Raw genomic sequence first — 20,133 nt, forward strand, 5'->3', positions numbered from 1 at the left:
GCTTACATTCTGAGCAGCTCTGTTTGGGAGTTCCCATTGCTCTATATCCTCATCAGCATTTGGGGTTTCCAATATTTGGGGTGTTGGCTCCTCTCATTGAGAGAGGCAGTCAGGTAGGGGGCCCCTTAGCAAGGAATTTCAGGAAGCGTCCCCCACACATCAAAAATGTTTGAGAATTCTTGTTCTCCAGTCCCCAGCTCCAGACAAAGAATGACAGCCACCAGCAGGAACCAGCAGCAGAAACAACGACCCTGTAACTTTTCCTTGAACAACACCCTGGCAGCTGCCTCTCACCACACAGATGGCCCAAGCCTGGGCAGCTTGGAGAAGACCTAGAAGAGCAGTTTTGCAGAAGGACCGTCCTGTGCAACCCATTCTAGGGCCACCCACACTCCAACTCGGGTGCGTCACTCCTGTCTTATGCTTTTAGAAACCCTGAATGGTCTTGCTTCAACAATACACTAACACCAGCTAATGAGAACCCTAATCTGTCCCATCCTACTTTGGCATATTTATACCAAGATCATCTATTTTTGCTCATAGGATGCAACACACACACACACACACACACACACACACACACACACACACGCATGTATTTTGATAGGAATCTTCTGGGTCATATCCAATAGTGTTCAGGGACTATTCCTGGCTCTGCTCAGGAGTGACCCCTGGCGGTGCTCACGGGCTCATATGTGTGTGTGTCTGAAGAGCCAAATGGGTTGTTGCACATCAAGCAAGTGCCGTGTCTCCTGTACTATCTCTCTGACCCCAATTTATTAAAGCTATTGAATCTATTTCTAGGAGGAATGAAAGTTTATTGAGTGAAGAGGACATCTTTCTCAGGCAAGGCAGTGTGACTTTTATTCTGAACAAAGACAGCCTCCTGCCCTCCGATTGGTGTAACCTGAATTTCAAAGGAGACGGACTCAGTGTCTGAACGCTGTAAGGAGACGCCTTCCAGTCCTGCTTTATGCTCCACCGTGAACTCTAGAAAACCTCTCCCAGCTGTGAAACTCGGGAAAATCAGCGTGACGCTATCCTGGTGTTTCAATCAAGATGAACTTGAAAGGTGAACGTTAGAAGCGGGAGACATTATTTATAATTTGGCCATAAAAGTTTATGTCGAACACTCCAAATTTCCTACATCTGCTCTCCGCTGGCCCTGAGATATAAAACAATGGAAGTTGTCTTTACGTTTGGCCTTACACAAAAGGTTATAAATTAGAATGATGGCGCTCGTCCTCTTTCTCAGCTCGTGAAATTTCCATATTAACATCTTCACCTCCAACATAAATGGTTTACCCAACTACAAAGAAAAGGATTGTGTCAGCGTTTATGAATTATAGTTTCTGTTGGAAATCAGCAGTGTGTATGCCTGCTACATCTCTTGCTGGTTAGTGCAACTACTTTAATGAAGCTAATTCTACCCCAGTGAAGCTAATAATTATGACCATGTGGAGTGGTTGAAGTCAGTTAAATACTGCATAGAACACTTGAGGAATAGATGAGATATCACCGAGTGGTATCCAGAGTAGACAGTGCTTTAATTCGTAAAGATAAATCTCTAGGGCTGGTGAGATAGAACAGATGTTAGGACCCTGGTCCAGTCCCTTATATGGCCTCTGAACACCACCGGGAGTGATCCCTGAGCACAGAGCCAGAAGTGAGAGCTAGCAACGTGTGGGTGTGGCCCCAAATCCTCTGAAAATGCATCTCTATCTTTCTCATATGTGATACACAGTAAGGTAGGAACAAAGGTCCAAAGGCAGCACAATGGAACAACTGATCCACACCACTGTGTTTGTGTGTGTGTGTGTGTATGTGGGGGGGTGGTAAAAGGGGGGCTTTGGGAGAGAGAGAGTAAAAGGGAATGTGCTTGCCACAGAGGCTAGGGGGGCTCGGGAGGGTGGCAGGAGGGATACTGGGAACATTGGTGGTGGAGAATGGGTGCTGGTGGAGGGATGGGTACTTGATCGTTGCATGACTGAAATGCAAACACGAAAGTTTGTAAGTCTGTAACTGTATCTCACAGTGGTTCATTAAAAAAATCAAAGTGGAATTGAAAACGTTAAAAAAAAAGAAAGTGGGGCTTTGGGATCCTTGGGAGAGAGAGATGGGTATAGTAGTGTTGGAATTATGTGCATCAGAAAACATCACTAGCAATATTGGAAATCACGGAATCAGTAAGTCAATCAACTTTAAAAAAGGGTTTTTAAAATGTGCATGTCGAGGTAGCTGGGTACTAGTAAGTACTGGTAAGGAGGGTACTAGAGACATGGTGGAGGGACGGTGATGCTGGTGATGGGATTGGTGCTCGATCATTGTATGCCTCCAACTCATCTATGAAAAGCTTTGTAAATCCCAGTGACTTCATAAAACATTTTCTAGGGGCTAAGGAGACATAGGGATTGGAGGTGGAGAGGGATCCTTCCTTGCAGAAGCACCCCCCTCCCCTGACACCAGCAGGCGTAGCCCTGGAGATCCCTGTGGAAATTTGAAGTGACCCTGGTGTTCCCCAGCACCATAGGGTCTGACCATCATTGCATCTTTGGAGTCTGACCATCATTGTATCTTTGGACCCCGACCGTCATTGCATCTTTGGACCCCGACCATCATTGCATCTTTGGACTCAAGTCATCATTGCACATTTGAAGCTCTGGTTGATTTAAGATCACTGGCAGTGTGCTCCAAGTCCAAAATGTTTTAATGTTTTCAATTCCACTGTTTGGGAGCCCCTCCTCAAGAAAATAACAAAAATGCATTTCTGCATCTTCTGCATTTCTTTTTTCTGCTGTAAGACTTGCTACCAAGCTTATTTCAAATTAATTAACTTTCAAGGTGTTTCTTTCTTATGTGGCTTTAAACAGCTCATGTGAAAATTCTGACTTTTTTGTTACAAGAAAAATACTCCACAATATGTTCTTATTATGACATATCGTAACTAGGTTCATTCCAACAGATTAATGAATTGGACCGGTACTTTATATTTAGGTTTTCCAAAAAATTGTTTACAGCAAAAAAACACATGTCCTTGATTTTCTAGGGTAGGTTATCAAACCCATATGCTTTTTTAGTGTAAAGCTTTCTCTCACCAATACTGTGGTGTTGTTGAAATGTTGCCTGTTCCATAGACTGAGATAGTTCCACGGGCTGGAGTACATGCTTCTGTGCCTGTGCTCCCACACTTCTGAGAGAGGTCCCCACCCTGAAAATTCTTCCATGAAAAATTGGCATGGCTGAATTCAAGAAGAGGACCAGAAATTAAGAATTTTGTCAAGGAAAATGTAAACATTTAAAGGAAATGCTATTTTATGGTAACTCTTAGCATTTGAACTGTTTTTCTCAGTTCTGCATTAGTAAACTTAATATAGCTTAAAATTACTCACATCCTAGCAAAAGCCCCTTTGAAATTCAATTTTATTTCTCCTAAGCAGCGAAGAAAATAGATTGCTCCTTCAAAATGGAAAGGAAGATAACTTTTGTACTCTTGGGGTCTGTGTGTGTGTGTATGTGTGTGAGCATGCTCGCGCACGCACAAACATACACACACACACATGTGCCAGCATGCACATGCTCATATGTCCTTCATCTAAAAAATTTTCTTTTACTAGTGAAGCAAGGCATTTTCTATTAAATGAAACATGCTTAGAAAAATGTGAGAGGAGAGAAAGAGAGAAAATGTGTTAAAGAGTGAACACAGGCTTTTCCAGAGTGGAAATAAGCAAGAAACCTAGAGACAAGCAAGGTGTGTGTCCAAGAGAGATCACGGGCTTGAAGAAAAAGCCTCATGTGTCTTTAAAGAACAATATTTTATGAGTCTCTACCAGTTGTATCAGCTCTGTGTAGGGTCTCTTTTTCATCTAAATTTCTTCATTCTTAAGCCATTGGCAGCTTTCTGTTGAGCATAACTTAGAGGTATTGTTTGAGAAAGAGCAAGGACATGAGTATCATACAATTTGTGCAAAGTGTCACATTGAAAGGATGAAAATTTTTCACTAGTAACAGCTGATAGAGACAGGGATTTTTTTTCTTCCTTTGACCATTTGTAGGACTAAAGCTGGTATCAAAGTGGAATATTTGCAAGTGCAGGGATCTGCAAGAATCCTCAGTACTTGTTTTGGCATACACTAAGCAGAGCATCATAGCTAACTCAATCCCTCAGTGGGGAAAGATGTAGCAAGTGGGAAACAATGGAACAGAATGTGAAGAATGTCCACCAGTAACAAAATATCTACAGCGAGAAGGTGTGAGGAAGGGATCAGCCTCATCTTCTTAAAGGGAAAGGAAGATGCTTCTCATGGTGACTTTGACCTCCTTCGTGGAGCGTGAATGCTGACCAGTGGGGTTGAGTCCTGTTCAGAAAGTAGTTTACTTGGATGCTTTCCCCAAGTTTCCTTTCTAAACTGTCTTTCCTTTACTGACCTCATAGGTCAGCCCCAGATAACACAGCGATTCTCGCCAGTTCTCTCAATCCTCCTCCTTATGTGTCCCCTCTAACAGAGCTCTGGGCTTCACCTTTCTGCTTTTCTGCTTTCTAAACCTTCCCTACAAGATAATTCTTGTTCTCTTAGACTCTTACTCTCTTTCTCAGCTCAATGTCATCATGGCCCACAAAACTCAGTTTTGATAAGCTGGTAATATTAGACTCCATTTGCGATTTTCCCACATGCATCTTAATAAGGTGGAATTCTTTAACAGCTTAATATAATAAACCTTCTTGTGTGAAACAGCTGCATCACTGCTAGGTGTGGAGGGATGGTGCCAGTGCTTCTAGGTGTGATGGCCTTCCCAAACAGGAAGATGTTCCCTGTTATCCATCTCCAAATCAAGGAATCAACTCACAACCATTCATCGGCATGAAGGTGGCGGGGAAGAAGGACATGCAGATGGAGCAGGACATATTTTATTTAACTTCAGCCTCTCACTGGCATCTAAATAAATGAAAGACTCCGTCCCTTCCTAGATACTCAGGAAGATCATGGAAGTTGCAAGGGAAGAGAAGAGAACAAAGGGGAGAGATGAACAAGCTTGATTCTTTCCAAGATAAAGCACAGAGATGCTGTGCTAGTTTCTATTTATTGGAGGCATTTTCACTCATATTTTCCAGCTGCAGCTCTGCTCCATTATGGACTTGGATTTGGAAAGGTGGGAGGTCTTCCAGAAAGGTAATGGGTCTTTTGAGCTCATGTCCTGTTCTGGAACGTTCCTTCCACTTACAATTCCAACATCCTCTGAGCCAGAAGGTGATTCTACGATCTGGAAAAACTGCTATATTATTATATATGTATTTTTATTGAAGAAGGATCTGGGTTTGCCATGAGGGCAAATATGAACATTGAATGAAAACAGGTTTTATGAGTAAGATATAGTCATCCTCTAAAAAATTAATTTTTAATCACACCAATATACCATGTTATGTAGATGGATTGCAGATAAAAAGAAAACCTTTAAAATGTGCTTGACTGACTATTCAAAGCAAAGCAAGATCTGGAAGCAAATCAAAGCTGGGCAGACCACCCCTCCCCTCTGTTGCTTACTTTCACACTCAGCGCAATAACTCACTATTGTTTGATCTTTTCTTTGCTCTTTACTTGCATTTATTGAGGATCTTTCTATGTCATTGAAATGATTATTTTTTTTTCTTTTTGGGTCACACCCGGCGATGCTCAGGGGTTACACCTGACTCATGCACTCAGGAATTACTTCTGGTGGTGCTTGGGGGACCATATGGGATGCTGGGAATCGAACACGGGTCGGTCGCATGTAAGGCAAATGCCCTACGCATTGTGCTATCGCTCCAGCCCCTGAAATGATTTTAATAGCAACCTGAAACTCAATCCCTGTTTTGTCAATCCTTTCATTATTGGACAAGTATTTATGTTGAATTATTTACTACAATAGCAATGCATATTTAAATATGCAGTGTGTATCTATGTATTGGTTGGAAAGGCCTGCTCTCTGAGTAATCCCTTAGATAAATTCCTCAACATTGTCTCACATTTTCAATGGTTGGCACATTTTATAGTAGATTTTGTATAGATCTTGCCATATTTCTTTCTAGGAAGGCCAATTTATATTACTTTTGCAGTGAGAGCACCTCCCAGAAAAAAGGATATTTTATAAACTGCATGTAAGTATCTGTTGATTTTTCTGTTCTACTAGGGATCCACTAGTAGGCTCCTGAGAAGTAGGAGAACTCTGAGCTGCTTAGGAATCTCCAGCACCTTGCACAGCCCTTGCCCTGAGGATTCCTGGTGCTGACCCTTGTATGTATTGGTGTTTGGGCACCAAATTGTATACGCTTTAGTCCCTACATCAGCTGCAACTTTCCTGCTCACAATTCCTGTGTATCAGGTACTGTCCTCTGCATCTGACTGATATGGATCGATGTAATTCTCACAACATGTAACGTGAAGTTACAGCTGTTATCATGCCTAATCTGTAAATCCATAGACTGAGGATCAGAAATGTATCCACGGCTACATGAAGAGTATGTTATGGGTCTTGGAGTTGAACCTAGGCAGCTGATCTCCAGAATCCATAATCTTTATTTATTTTTTATTTTTTTGCTTTTTAGGTCATACCCGGCGACGCACAGGGGTTACTCCTGGCTCTGCACTAAGAATTACTCCCGGCATTGCTCAGGGACCATATGGGATGCTGGGAATCAAACCCGGGTCGGCCGCGTGCAAGGCAAATGCCCTACCCACTGTGCTATCGCTCCAGCCCCCCAGAATCCATAATCTTTAACCTTTTTGACTTCTTTTAAATTGCCCAGGTACCAGTTTGTACATTGCTCTCACTCTGGGCCAAAGAACAGATGTTTCCCTTGTTATTATCGTTCCACAACAGATCATTCTCAAACCTTATTGAAATAGCAATCACTGTCTCCTCTGGGGAGTCAGGGTAAGAATATGAGACAGATGTGGGCGTTCTAACAGAGTTGGAGTGAGATTGTGGATGGGGCTTATACTACAGTGGATTTGCACAGGTGACTCTGGCAATTCTCCATCATGGATTTGTGTGTGGAAGCTCAAGTGACCTTCCAGAAAGGATGTGGGTCTTCTTAGCTCAGGTGTCATCACTAACTACTGAACTTACATCTCACCTACCCTCTCTCTACTCATATGGTCCTTGGGTCATATGGTCCACAGGGTCTCTGCATGGGTGCTTCCTTACAATATGGCAGCCCCATGACCAGGCAGCTTGACCAGTGGCTAAAGGATTTTTGAATATTCCAGTCGACAAGGCAGAAGAGTTTTATGACCCAATCTCAGAAGTTCTATTAAGTCTATTCTGCCACAGTCTATGGGCTACAATAGTCCCCAAACACCCCCACTTTCAAAGGGGCCGTAGACTTCCCACCCCTTTCTTATGGAAGAAGAATCAAAGCCACATTCTAAGAACAAGCAAGATGGGAGATTGTGATGCTGCCTCTGAAAAAAAATAACAATCTGTCATATAACTAACATTTTCTTCAGCCCATAAAACACACTTTGAAACTCACGCTTCATTTAGAGGCAATAATGTGAGTGCTGATTCATTCTTGTTTGCCAGCAGCCCACCTTTCTGATTGATAAAAGATGCTCATAAAACGGCACATGAACAGTGGATGGCTACAGAATGGAGGTACAAGTTTATGGCTCTAGAACAAAGTAAACTGGCCCGCTTAGATATAAATCGTGTCTGGGGCCCTGGTCTCCTCATCCAGCTTCTTAAAAACCGTCTGCAGAAGTTTGACTAAGTGGGCTAGATATACTTTTACAGCTCAGAAAGAAAAGCATCCTTATTGCAAAAGCATATTTATTTTCCATACACGAATTAGATTTGGTGCGGCTGCCTCTTGCCGGGGCTGGGGTGTCTGTACGGGGGTCAGTGAGAGCCAGTCAAGACGGCCGCTGGCAGCTGGCCAGCTGGGAAGGGGCAGGGCAGAAGGGCAGAACTTCTCTCGGAGCAGGACCGCTGCCAGGGCGGCCCCTCCCTGTCCAGCTGCGACTGTGTTTATGAAATAAGGCGGAAAGGAGGGAGCATGTGCAGCGCCCGGGGGACCTTTTGCTCCTATTCGCTCTTGGCTGTAGCTTAAGGAGGCTGGCAGAAGGGAAACCAGTCCACAGAGCTGAGGTCCCAGCCTCCCAGCCTCGGACATGCTGAGCGTCCTACTGTGTGCTTGCTGATTCAAGCAGTTGCTGTGGGTTTCACTCTCGATGGTGAATTTCGGTTCCTGGTAAGTTAGTGGCAAAGGTGCAGAGGGTGGCCCGAAGCAGTCAGAACACGGCCTGACTTGCCGCGTTCAGTGGCACCAAATGGTCCCAGCGCTGACCCATTGTAGGTGAGAGTGTGACCTTCTGAAGGATGCCAGCCAGCTCCTCCCAAGGTGGTTGTGGATCGCCCAGAGCACACCCAGCTCCAAGCCAGCTGCAAAGATGGCCCAGGGCCCTCCTTCACAGAAGGCAAGAAGCGAGGGCCTCCCTTAGGTCAGAGGTGCTCGTACTCGTTGGACCCACCGCCCCATTTTCGGGAAAAAGAAAATCAACCAGCAGCTCCTTCACAATCTACTGTCCTTAAGCAAACGAAAAGAACATTCTCCTCCCCAACTACACCAGGGGCTACTGCTACTGCCCGCCCCTCGCCATCATTCTAGGCACCTCACCCCTCACCCTGGACTGTACGACTTACTTTGGAAGCTGCCTTTTCATGCTAAACATGAAAATGGGTTTTGTTTTGGAAGCTGGAGCAATAGGACAATGGGCTAGGGTGTTTGTTGACCTGGGATTGATCCCCGGCATCCCATATGGTCCCCCAAGTACCACCAGGAGTAATTCCTGAGTGCAGAGCCAGGAGTAACCTCTGAGTATTGTGGGGTGTGACCCCAAAAGCCAAAAAGAAAAAAGAAAGAGGAAGAAAGAGGAAGAAAGAAAGAAAGAAAGAAAGAAAGAAAGAAAGAAAGAAAGAAAGAAAGGAAGGAAGGAAGGAAGGAAGGAAGGAAGGAAGGAAGGAAAGAAAGAAAGAAAGAAAGAAAGAAAGAAAGAAAGAAAGAAAGAAAGAAAGAAAGAAAGAAAGAAAGAAGGAAAAGAAGGAAGGAAGGATGAAAGAGAGAAAGATAGAAGGAAAGAAAAAAAGGAAGGAAGGAAGGAAGGAAGAAGAAAGAAAGAAAGAAAGAAAGAAAGAAAGAAAGAAAGAAAGAAAGAAAGAAAGAAGGAAAGGAAAGGAAGGAAGGAAGGTGAAAGAGAAAGATAGAAGGAAAGAAAAAAAGGAAGGAAGGAAGGAAGGAAGGAAGAAAGAAAGAAAGAAAGAAAGAAAGAAAGAAAGAAAGAAGGAAAGGAAGGAAGGAAGGTGAAAGAGAGAGAAAGATAGAAGGAAAGAAAAAAAGGAAGGAAGGAAGAAAGAAAGAAAGAAAGAAAGAAAGGAAGGAAGGAAGGAAGGAAGGATGAAAGAGAGAAAGATAGAAGGAAAGAAAAAAAGGAAGGAAGGAAGGAAGGAAGGAAGAAAGAAAGAAAGAAAGAAAGAAAGAAAGAAAGAAAGAAAGAAAGAAAAGAAGGAAGGAAGGATGAAAGAGAGAGAAAGAGAAAGAAGGAAAGAAGGAAAGAAAGAAAGGATGAAAGAGAGAGAAAGAGAAAGAAGGAAAGAAGGAAAGAAAGAAAGAAAGAAAGAAAGAAAGAAAGAAAGAAAGGAAGAAAGAAAAGAAGGAAGGAAGGATGAAAGAGAGAGAAAGAGAAAGAAGGAAAGAAGGAAAGAAAGAAAGAAAGAAAGGATGAAAGAGAGAGAAAGAGAAAGAAGGAAAGAAGGAAAGAAGGAAAGAAAGAAAGAAAGAAAGAAAGAAAGAAAGAAAGAAAGAAAGAAAGAAAGAAAGAAAGAAAGAAAGAAAGAAAGGAAGGAAGGAAGAAAGGAAGGAAGGATGAAAGAGAGAGAAAGAGATAGAAGGAAAGAAAGAAAGAAAGAAAGAAAGAAAGAAAGAAAGAAAGAAAGAAAGAAAGAAAGAAAGAAAGAAAGAAAGAAAGAAAGGAAGGAAGGAAGGAAGGAAGGAAGGAAGGAAGGAAGGAAGGGAAAGAAAGAAGGAAGGAAGGAAGGGAAAGAAAGGAGGAAGGAAGGAAGGGAAGGAAGAAAGGAAGGAGAGAGAGAGAGAGAATTGGTTGTGTTTTGAATAGCCAGTCCCCATGTCTCTCTGGGCTAGACTCCCTTGAGTTCCTTTACTGGGCTACAGCCCCTGACCTCTTGCTTTGTTTCTGAAGGTATTTGCTTCCACCTGCCGCCCCTGCATATTTTATCTTGCTAGCTCTGGTGGCACAGTAAACATTGTCTAAGGGAGCAGGCTCAGGGTACTTCCCCTTGAGAATTTTCTGTTGGCAACTCAAATCATTGCTTCACCTCCCCGAGAAGGTGGAAGGCCCCAGTTGCTTCCCTGACACCAAGGGAAATGCTGTCCCAAGAGGCAACTTCACTTTAGTCTTATTTCTAGGTATTTAGAAGCGGGTAGACCAACCTCACACAGACTTTTTTTTGTGCATCTTTTTTCTGAGAGGCAAAAGGCGGCCCAGCCACTCAGGTGCAGCCCTGCAGCTCTACACAGATGTCGGACATCCTCAGAGGGTAGCAGAATGTCTGGCTCTGCATCTCCCTTGTTCTTTGTGTCTTTGCACATCCTAATCAAAAGGTTGGTGACCTGTCCAAGCCTTTTCTGGTCTTCAGTCAGCGCAGCTTTGTCATTTGAGTTGGTCTGTGAGGGACACACAGACCAAATGGCTTAGACAGCACGAATATCCTAAACACTGCCCATCAAATGAGTTCCCAGCCACCACAGCTCTGGAATGGAGAACGTTGTGTCAAACGTAAGAGCAAGCTCTGCGCCTCTCTCTTCATTTGTCAGTGAAGTGAATACAGAGACATTTACATTTTCATATTTTGTGAATGGAAGAGGAGTAATCCCATCTGATGGAGAGTTTTTGATGCATCAGCTTGGAGAGGCTGACTTCTCAGCGTCTTGGAATCCTCAGTCCGTGGGCTGCAAAGCACAGCTGCCTCTTTTTCTTTTCTCCACTTAATGGGTGCCCCGAGTGACCCCACATCGATCTTGGTCACTACTACTGAGAGATATAATAGTATCTCTGAAATCAGACTCCTCTTCACAAACTACCGAGGAAGAATCAACATCCGCGAAGTCTGAATGGGAGAGTCAGGACTTTGCTGCTCCCGTGACGGCTGTCTCCCACTCCCCCCGCCCCGGGGTGTTTGAAGATTTCATTTTGGTCTTTGATGGTAAGACCTGCCAGAAAATTGAAATGTCTCTGTGCCCGGAAAGGCTTCCTGGAAAAGTCTGACGACTCGCAAGGACCTCAGAAAATAGTTAGAGGAAGAGTTTTAAGCTCTTCAATACTCTCTCTATGTTTTGATGTCTTTGGATGGACATGACTTCCCCACCTGTCACCAAACTCCCCTTGGTTACTTTCCTTACACGCCGAAGTAGAGACAGAACAGTCAGGAAGGTCTACTAGCAGGTGATGGCTGGGTGATGGTGATTGTTTAAACTGCAAAGACAACACTTGAGAGCAACCCTAAGGCTACTTCATCAGAAATGAAAAGCCAATTGTGGGTTAAGTATTCTTCTGCACTCCCTAGAACTGACAACTAAAAATGAAGGACAAGAATCATTGAAAATGTCTCCCGATTTACTCTGAGAACAGGCACCAAAGGCATTCATTAATAAATCTTCCAGCAGCGGTACGTCCTATCTGTGCTGTGCCAGCCCACTGTAGAAAGTCTGCGTTGGTAAAACTTTTCAGAACCGGGGTTGGGGGGTGGTCGGGGGGTGGCGGAGGGGAGCTATCACTTCAATATGTGCTCCTTTAATACTCTGCTAAGAAAATGTATATTTATTTTTTTGAAGCTATGTCATTATTCCCAGCCCACCTCTTTGCCTTTGACAGTAAAACAGAGTGCTTATCTTCCTATTTTCATAATGAAAATTCCCCAAGCTCGGGCTACTCTGGCAGATTTACAACCTTTGAGCAGCAGAGCTGACAGGCATTTTAATATGAAAGGAGATATGATGTCTTTAATGCACAGTGATGTCACTTCTAACAAGGGGGGAAGCTGCTCTCCGCAGGGTGATCGCCATAACGCGGCTGACCTGGCTGCCTTCTAACCTAGAGAAAGGTCACAAGCAAGAGGGGGGTGGGGGCGGGGGTGGGGGGGCTGCAGCCCCCGCCACCAATGTGGGCACAGGCGTGCCCCGGGTGTACGCCTGCCTGCTGCGGGGAGCTGCAGCCAGGAAGTGTCTAGACAGAGCTGACCTTGGGAAGGGTGAGGGTCATGACAGTCCTCTGGGGAGTGTTCGGATCATCCTGCCTCCGGGTCTGTGACCCTGCCCCGTTCTTCCCCTCATCGCAGGACTGGGAGGCCAGCTTGACAGTCCCAACGTCGTCCTTAGCAGGGTCCTTGATGCTCACGGGTGGCCAAACGCCAGTCAGCAAACGCCAGGAACTTGCCGTCTTTCCTCTGCCAGTGACTCCCGGAGAGATTTAGCGTTTTGTGCAGAAAACATTAGCTCTGGTTTTGAAAAGAGCTTTAAATTCTCGCTGGTGGATATTCAAACGCCCTTGTGCACAAACCCTAATTAAACCCGCGACTCACTCCTGACCTTCCAGCAAGGGATTTTATCAAATCGTCAGGGATTTGCTGCATTGCTGGAAGCTCGCTTCCGGCGCGGGGTGGGAGCGGGACTTCCACATGCCACTTTCCATGGAAACCCCCAAACGCTGTGCGCTCCCTCTCAGGAAGAGGTTGGGGTGGAGGGAGCCCTCAAACTCTCATATGGAGAAGCCAGAGAAGCTTTTGCAATGAACAAACTTTCATTTCTTCAGCAAAAATTCTGGACATAGGAGAGTTAACTTAAGGTCTTTGGAAGGCTTTTGCCAGCTCAAAGGATAGCCAAGCATTTAAAATTTGCCAGTGCAATTAAATGTGCTTCTCTTTAATTAAATGCAGGCACATTCAGCCATGTACACACTCAAAACTGAGTAGCAGAGATTTATCATGTAAAGGAGCCAGATAGCAAGGGCAAGGATCAGAACGGACCTGTATCACCAAGGGCTTCATTAAAAAAAAAAGTTATTTTATTAATTTGATGCAGGGGTCAGGAAGATAACTCAAATCACTGGCATGCGTGGGGACCGGGTTCAATTCCTGATACTTTGTGGCAGTTCTGAGCTGTTTTCTTTCTCTGCCACTTCCAAGTTAGATAATTTGGGAATAGCTACCACAGAGAACGGGAATAAGCATTTTCCCCAACTCACTTGATTTCTGTAAAAATTCAACGAACAAAATGATGAATCCCACTTACCACCAATAGTTGAGTACTCAGCAAATATTACCACTATTTCTTACTATTATGCCATCATTACTACTATTATTTAAAAGAAAATAAATATCCACATGAATCATGGTTCTTGCATTAGAATTTCACCTGTAGTATTTTAGAATATATAAAATTACCTTATGCTGTTTCCTAGTGAAAATTAACATTTTCTTATAGTTCCTCAAAGGATCATAAGCAAGCTCTAAACATACTTCAATGGTGGGGGCTAAAGAAATGACTCAGAAACAAAGCCCTTGCCTTATCTCTGTGAGGCCCAACGTTTCATCCGTGATACTATAGAACAAAATAAAATAGGTGCCGAAAAGATGGTACAGCAGGTAGAACTCTTGCTGTGCAAGTGACCAACTTGGGTTAGACCCCCGACACCACTTGTGGAACCCCAGCCACTACCAGGCGTGATCCCTGTGCACAGAGCCAGGAGTAAGTCCTGAATACTGCTTGGTGTGATCTATGCAGCATTGTCCTCCCGTTGTCATTGATTTGCTCAAGCGGCTACCAGTAGCGTCTCCATTGTGAGATTTGTTACTGTTTTTGGCATATCGAATATGCCACAGGTAGCTTGCCAGGCTCTGCCATTTAGGCTGGATACTCTCAGTAGCTTGCCAGGCTCTGCTGTGTGGGCTGGATACTCTCAGTAGCTTGCCGGGCTGTCCGAGAGAGATGGAGGAATTGAACCCGGATCGGCCGCATGCAAGACAAATGCCCTACTCACTATGCTACCGCTCCTGGTGTGAACTATAAAAAAGAAAATAAAACATAGAAAAACAAAACTAAAATAGACTTCCATGTGACCCACTTCGACAATGCTACATTCAGATCTTTTTGTTTATTCGTTTCATTTTGTTTGGGGGACATACCCAGCAGTGCTCAGAGATCACTCCTGGAGGGGCTTAGTGAACCTTACGTGGTGTCAGTGATCGAACCCTGAGCCACTCCCCTGCCTATAAACCCCCATGATACTTCCCAGTTTGCCACAAAAAGGTAGAAAGCTGGTAGGGACCCAACTGAGGGTCAAAGCTCACTGCTGGACTCAAACATCCCCTCCTTTCATCATGAAACCCGGCACCTCCCTGTCCACTTGGGATGTCTGCTCTCAGCTGCCCACGTATAACCCGGTGAGATGTATTCTCTGCTCCATTCAGTAGACACTCCGTTTCTGGAAACATCTGGAGCATTCATAAACTCTTCTGGGTCACCTCAGAAGTCTGCTCCTGTCTCACCAGAATAATGTCCCACCTCCAGCCCACCAAGGATGAGAAACACACACTTGAAGAGAGGCGTCCTTCTCTTTATCTTTCTTGGGGCTATTTTTGGTGCTTTCTGTTTAGGAAGTACCTTCAGACCCAGAAGAGTTGAAAAGGGCCAGGTGAGGACCAGAAGAGAAACAGGCAACACTTTGTAGGAGATCTCTTTTTTCTTTGAGGCTCTTCGTGTTCCTGGAGCGAGCAGACCCCGCTGGGCTACACTAGCACGCGACGACGGGGATGAATGGAGATGTTACTGGTGCCTGCTTGAGCAAATCGAGGAGCAACAGGATGACAAGTGATACCAGTGATCTTTATCCTCTGTCTAAAAGAGAGGAATGACAGATTTATTGGTGTTTCACTAGAGCAGGCAAAGCTGGAACACGCAGCAAGACAAGACCCTTTCATCCTGGATGCTGAGTGTGATAACAGGCAAGGTTTCAGATTCTTTGGAAATATGAGGCTCAAATGAGAGCTTTGAAACATTGGTGGCAAGGTCACAATTTGGTCACTGAATGATGGGGACTCTCCAAAAAGTATGTCACTAGATAAGTCAACTTTGTCCAAAAGTCATAGAATGTCTTTACATAATCTCGATGGCCTAGACTATGGAACACTTAGGCTTTCGTGATGCACATTGTATAGTGTCCTCCATAGCCTGAAATGCCACAGAACAACACGATGGCTGAGGTACAGCAGCTCTCAGGTGGAGACCAAGATCTCACCATCCCAGGCCAGTTCTTTCCTTTTTTTTCACACGGGTTATTTCCTGCTCATTCACTCAGGAATTACCCCTGATGGTGCTCAGGGGACCATATGGGATGCTGGGAATCGAACCCGGGTCAACTGCGTGCAAGGCAAACACCCTACCCGCTGTGCTATCGCTCTAGCCCCTCCCCCCAGTTATTGTCTTTATGCCATCTCATCTCCTTTCTCTGTTTAGCTATACAAAGAAAGACTTTTTTTTTTTTTTTGGTGACTACACAAAGTGCAACACCTTTGGTACGGAGGGCTTACTTCTGGCTCTGTGCTTAGGGGTGATTCCTGTTTGGGGACCATGAGTGGTGCCAGAGATTAAACTGAAGTTTGCTGCATGCAAGGCAAGCATCTTTACCCCTCTACTATCTCTCCAGTCCCCACTGCAAGACTTTTAGTTACTGATTTTCATTATAAACAGTAAGCAAAAGAAAGTCTCGGCCTTTTATTCCTCATCTAGCACGTAAGGAACTTGGAAGTGATCACACCATGTACAGAACAAGAAAAATGTTGAACAAATTGAAAATCATCAGTTTTTAAGCTTATCAGAATCCTGGAGTCATAGAGCAAGGCTGCACATCTCAAAACTGAAGACACAGGGAGGTGGATAGAGGGACTCACAACTTACCAGAGCAGATTTCCAGAAAGAGAAACTAAAGTTGGGTGGAAAAATCTAAGCTGGAAGTGATTGATTGCTCGGTGTAGATGAGCTAGAGAATTTGAAAGCAGGCTGGAGACATCATATAAGTTCTCATACTTCCATGAGCTTTGGCCAGATTTTCACAGTGGAGATGAGAGAAAGACTTCCTTGAGTGGATGATAAGGGAAAGGCTAATGTCATTTTTGAAATTGCTGAGTTCTTTGTTTTTACTAAGAATCACCCTCCCAGAAATCATTTTGCAAAAGCAAAACAAAACAAAACAACCTCTGGGTATTACCAGAAACTAATTTACTTAGAGGAAGAGAAATGCCTACCTCCAGCCCTTTCTAGCCTTCCTATCTCATCTAAAATGGAGGGAAAAATCAATCTAAGGAGGCTGTGTAAAGGTCAAGCCCTAGGCATGTACTCATTGCTCTATTGAAATCTTATCCTGGGATCCAAGGATGCGTCTTGCGCCCCTCTCTAGAGCTCCTGTCCAGTAAAAGGATTACAACAGGGAGAACTGTCATCTGAGGCTTAATTGCAAACTATCTAGGGAAACCTTAAGACAACAGGAGGGAGGGACGAAAACAAGCTCACTGGAGGAAATGTTAACCTCTGACCCTACAGCTACAGCAAACAGTAACCAGATAAACATAAAACCATACACTAAAAGCCAATCTCTTTTATTAGTTTTACCCAGTCTATAATGTTTTCCTTGTGATGACAAATTACAAGGCATACTAAAAGACAGAAAATACATTTGGAAGAGAGAAAGCAAACATCAAGGTTTGGTTACAGAGACTTTAGAGCTGTCAAAATAGGAATTTAAAACTGCAATTGACGTGTTAAGGAGCTAATGGGAAAGGTTGACTGTGGTAAGAACAGGTATACTCTAAGCAGAAGGAAGGAAAAAGCTAAGAAAGAATCAGAAGGAAATGGAAGGCTGCAAATAAAAAAATGCTGTAATAGTAATAAAGCATGCCTTTGAAATAATTTCGGCTTTGCAACAGACTGGCACCCCCTAGGAAAGTACAAGTGAATTTGAAGACGTGTCTTTCAAACTGAAATACAGAATTAAAACAAATAATTTAAAGGACAGAATAGGGACAAGGAGATAGTACAGGGCTTAGGACTCAGGCACCTGACTTGGGTTTGAGTCTCAGCATCACATGTTTCCTGACACCAATGAGAGTGGCCCTGGAGGTGGCCATCGCTGTTGGGTAGAATAACCCAGTAATCCCCAGCACTGCTGGGTCATTGCATTGAACTGCTGGTCCAGTTGGCTGAGAACCACAGATGGGGCTCCCAGCCACTTCTTGGGAGTCATCTTCTCGTCCCTCCACAACCCCAGCAAAGAAGGATGAAGCAGAATATCTAAGAGCTGTAGAAGAATTTCAAAGGTATAAATGCCAAGCTGTAGTCACCAAACTTCTAGGACAATGGTATCTTTTGACCACTCACATTCTGGGGGCAACAGTAGATGAAACCTTGTCTGCACTATCTGTGCTCCTTGCTCACATTACCCAGTAGGTGGAAAAAGAAATTATTCAATGCGTGAGTCTGAAAGAAGGAATTACATATCTCTGAGAGCATTTCTTTTTCTATTCTACCACAAAGGCTCCTGGCTGTTGGAAATACCATATTTTTTTCACTTCTGTCTCATAATGGCTGGGTAGGTTTAATTCTGGTAGAAATACAGAAAAATTCCATTGTTTTCACACAAGTTCCTTAGAAAACAGAATCTGAGTTCAAGCTTACATGCCCTACTGGGAAGGAGTACAATACCAGGACAACTAGAATGAAGGAAAACATGTGCAAAAGAGAGAGAAAGAGAACAAATAGAAGTAGTGTTTTTATCTATCTGATCACAGACATTATTTCAGGAAAATTTTGTGGTTGGAGGAAGAAAGAATTAGTTGTCAGTCCATGTCTCTGCTATACCCCACCGCCCCAGCCTCCTCCCCAAATTCTGTCTTAATGTCCCTTGCTCATAATTTGTCCAAATGGCCTCTCCTCCCCTACACTTCTGGGTCAGAGCACCTGCTCTCCTAAGCATCTGATGGAGAGGTTGGGTTGCACATCCACTGAGAGAGGAGAGCCAGATCCCATGTTGATTCCGTCATTTGGCTCATGACACCAAGACCATTAGAGTTTTTACTGTGACATCATAGTGTTGAAACTTTGCTCTCACCCTGGGAAGACTGTACAGCCAGAGGTGTTAAGCCCACACATTTACCCCTAAAATAGATAGCCAGCAGCCCACTCCAGCATATTTGGAGAATGCTTCCTGGGTTCACATGCACAAGGCAGTTGTACTGCCACGTAGCCACATCTCTGGGCCACTCATACCTCTGATCATTACAGAAGACAGAGAGATAAAGTGAGGGAGAATATTATGAGGAAAGAGGGTAATATTATGGGGAGCTCTCCATCATTAATCATTAATCCCACCTCCATGGATGATTGTGCTAAAACTCGCAACTGATGAGGGATGATGGCGTATAGGGGGCTTACTTCTGGTTTGTGGTTCTCTACTAGGAAGCATTAGGCAATATATGGAAATATTTAGATCTGTCATAACTAGAAGATGTATCTGGCATCTAGTAGTGATGCTAATAGACGTCACATAGTGCCCAGGAAAACCTCCACAGAAAGAGTTGTCTGGCTGAAAAAGCTAAAAATGCTGAGGCTGGAAAACTATGCACTTAACCCTTCCTACCACAATGACCCTTACTCCACAGGACAGGTAATCGATTCGGGGTGCTGCCAGGAGCTAAGTATATCTGTCTCCCTTATCTATCCTGGAACCAGAGAAATCATCACAAAGCGGCCAGCTCAAACCACTGACCCCACCATCTGATGGGCTGAGTCTGTCTCTATTTTAACCTGCAGATGTGCTGATGTGCCGAGTCTCCTGGTAGGAAAATCAGCTCAGACACTATGGTGAATAGTCCTCAAAAAGTCTGGTGTTACTTCTTCTCTAGGGGAGCTACCCTTGCCGATTGCTACCTATTTCTTCTTTCAAAGGACAAGGATATTCACTCTCCCCAATTTCAGAGGCCTCGGAGGCTCTGGGTATGTTGATTAACTTGGATCTGGAAACTCAATGATGAGGCGCAATTTTCTTTTTAACCTTATGATCATGTGAATATCAGGGTAATAACTATGGTAACAGGGTTTATAATACTGTGAATATTTATGCTATATTTACAAATTTATTGTACCAACACCCCACCACCACCTCACTACAATCATCCACCATAACCATTCATAGGTCCCTTCTTCTCTGCCCCTTTTCTTTCTCTCCCATCCTGACCTGCCTTTGTAACCTGTCCTGTTAACAGAGCCTAAGGGTTACTTTCATTGGCCACTATTTCTTTACTTGTTTCTTTATAAACAACACATGAATGAGATAACCTGGCATTTGTCTTTCTTCTTCTGACTTATTTTCCTGAATAGAACTCTCCCCAGTCCCATTCATGTTGTAGTAAAATGCTGAAATTTATCTTTTCTCCTAGCTTAGTATTCCATGATATATACTATAATTTCTTTATTCACTCATTTGTTATTTGATAAAGAATATTTATTTTTCAATCCTGGGAGGCAACCATAGCCTTCTACTCATCAATTATAAATGTTCAAAAATGAATCACTAAAAATTGACATTTAAAAATAAATTGACTAAAAAGTATTTCATTGGTATAAAATATTATAGCATTTGAGGGATTGGCCTCAAAATTCCATAGTCACAGGATTTGTTACACCCACCACCAACTTTCTGGTGCTTTCTCCAAACCAAAAAGACTCTACCTAATCCTCCTTTCCTCCTCACTCTGGTGAAGGGCCACAGTTTTCATGAGCATGGAATTTCATTTTGATCAACTGAGGTGACAGCGGCAATAGTCAGTGTTCTCCATGGAGAAAAGGTGGGGGCCTGAGAATCTGGGAAGGATCCGGACAGGTGGATCCAATGCAAAATTCTAAACTTTGAAATTAAATCCAGCAGCAGCTTTTTAAAAAAATTTTTATTATTAGTGAATCACCGTGAGGTACAGTTACAAACTTAGGAACTTTCGTGTTTGCATTTCAGTCATACAGTGATCGTTTACCCATCC

Source organism: Sorex araneus, chromosome 7, assembly GCF_027595985.1.
Source record: "Sorex araneus isolate mSorAra2 chromosome 7, mSorAra2.pri, whole genome shotgun sequence".
Lineage (NCBI taxonomy): Eukaryota > Metazoa > Chordata > Mammalia > Eulipotyphla > Soricidae > Sorex > Sorex araneus.